Genomic DNA, 2,434 nt, shown 5'->3' with positions numbered 1-2,434 from the left:
ATTAATGCTTTGTGATTTTCAGAGTATACTTCTTTCACCACCTTGGTAAATTTATTCCTAAGAATTTTTCAATGCTTTTCCAAAATGGAATTGTTTTCTTAATTTTTTTCTCAAGAGCTCATTGCTGATATCTAGAAACATGACTTATTTTTGTATGCTGATTTTGCATGCTACAACTTTACTGAATTTGTTTATTAGTTCTAATGGTTTTTGATTGAGTCTTTGGAGTTTTCTATATGTAAGATCATGTCATCTACAAACACAGACAGTCTTACTTCTTGCTTTCTGATTTGAATACTTTTAATATTTTTGCTTGCCTATTTCTCTGGCTAGGACTTCCAATGCTATGCTGAATAGAAGTGGTAAAAATGGGCATCCTTGTCTTGTTTCCAATCCATTGTTGAGTAGGCTGTAAGCTTGTCATATACGTCCTTTATTATGTTGAGATATATTCTCTCTATACCTAATTGGTTAAGACATAAAATTAAAAAAAAAAAAAGACTGTGGAATTTTTTCAAATGCTTTTTCTACATCTACTGACATAATCATAAGACTTTTAGTCTTTCATTGTTAATATGGTCTAATCATACTAATTGATTTGTATATATTGACATATCCCTGTATCCCAGGGATATACACTACTCAATCGTGGCAAATGATCCTTTGAACAGGCTGTTCAATTTAATTTGCTATTGTTTTGCTGAAGAGTTTTACATCTGTGTGTGTCAGGGTATTAGTCTGCAATTTTCTTTTCTTGTGTACTTATCTGGCTTGGTATTAAGGTAATGCTGACCTCAGAAAATGAGTTTGGATGTGTTCCTGCCCCTTCAATTTTTTAAAGCGTTTGAGGATTGCCCTTCATTCTTTTTTAAATTTTTGGTAGAATTCAGCAGTGAAGCTATCAGGTCCTGGGTTTCATTTTGTTGGTAGGTTTTTGATTATTGAGTCAACTTCCTTACTCATTAATGATCTGTTCAGATTTTCAATTTCTACATGATTCAGTCTTGATGGTTTGCATGTTTCTAGGAATGTATTCATTTTTTTCTAAGTTTAACTTGGTGATGTAAAATTTCTTTCTGTCTCTCTCTCTCTCTCTGTCTCTCTCTCTCTCTATATATATTTCTCTATATATATATGTGCGTGTGTGTGTGTATATATATATATATTTTTTGAGACAGGGTCTCATTCTCATTCTGTCACCCAGGCTGGAGTGCAGTGGTACAACCTCAGCTCACAGCAACCTCCACATCCTGGGTTCAAGTGATTCTTGTGCCTCAGCCTCTCAAGTAACTGAGAGAACAAGCATGTGCCACTACTACACCTGGCTACTTTTTTTATTTTTAGTAGAGACAGGATTTTGCTGTGTCTACCAGGCTGGCCTTGGACCCCTCAGTTCAAGTAATCTGCCCATCTCAGCTTCCCAAAGTGCCAGGATTACAGACATGAGCCTCCATGCCCAGACATAATAAATTTTTGATCATTTATGTTTCTGTGGTATCAGTTTTAATGTTTCATTCTTCGTTTATATTTGTCTGTTTTCTCTTTTTCTCTTAGTCTCCCTAAAAATTTAGCAATTTTGTTTATCTTTTCATGAACTCTTATTTAAATTGACTTTTTATTGTTTTTGTAGTCCCTTTGTCACTTATTTCTGCTCTAATCTTTATTATTTCCTTCCTTCTACCAAATTTGGGCTTAGTTTCTTTTTTCTTTTTCTTCTTCCTTAATGTGTAAAGTTAAGTTATTAGAGAGCTTTCTTTTTTCTTAAGAATATGCTTATTGCTATAAACTTCTCTGTCAGAACTGTTTTTGTTGCATCCTAAAAGTTTTGGATATTATGTGTTTTCATTTTTCTTTATATCAAGATTTTTTCTTATTTCGCTGTTTTTTCTTTGACCCACTAATTCTTCAGAGGCGTGTTTTTAAATTTTACATACATGTGAATTTCCCAATTTTCCACCTGTTATTTCTAACTTTATATTATTGTGTTTGAAAAATATACTTGATAGAAATTCAATCTTTTTAATTTTGTTGAGAAATATTTTGTGGCTTAGCATGGTCTATTCTGGAGAATGATCATTCAGCACTTAGAATGTATATTCTGCTGCTGTTGTAGATAATGCTCTGTATATGTCCATTATGATACTTTTGTTCTATTATGTTTGTCAGATTTACTGTTTTCTTATAAACTTCTTTCAGCCCAGGCTGGAGAACAGTGGCATGATCTCAGCTCACTGCAACCTTGGCCTCCTGGGTTCAAGCAATTCTTCTGCCTCAGCATCCTGAGTAGCTGGGACTGCAGATGCACACCACCACACCCAGCTAATTTTTTGTATTTTAGTAGAGACGGAGTCACCGTGTTGCACAGGCTGGTCTTGAACTCCTGAGCTCAGGCAATCCACCTGCCTCGGCCTCCCAAAGTGCTAGGATTACAGGC

This window comes from Mandrillus leucophaeus, unplaced genomic scaffold (genome assembly GCF_000951045.1).
Source record: "Mandrillus leucophaeus isolate KB7577 unplaced genomic scaffold, Mleu.le_1.0 Scaffold66, whole genome shotgun sequence".
In the NCBI taxonomy this organism is placed as follows: Eukaryota; Metazoa; Chordata; class Mammalia; order Primates; family Cercopithecidae; genus Mandrillus; species Mandrillus leucophaeus.
Note: the sequence above shows the minus strand (reverse complement) of the source record.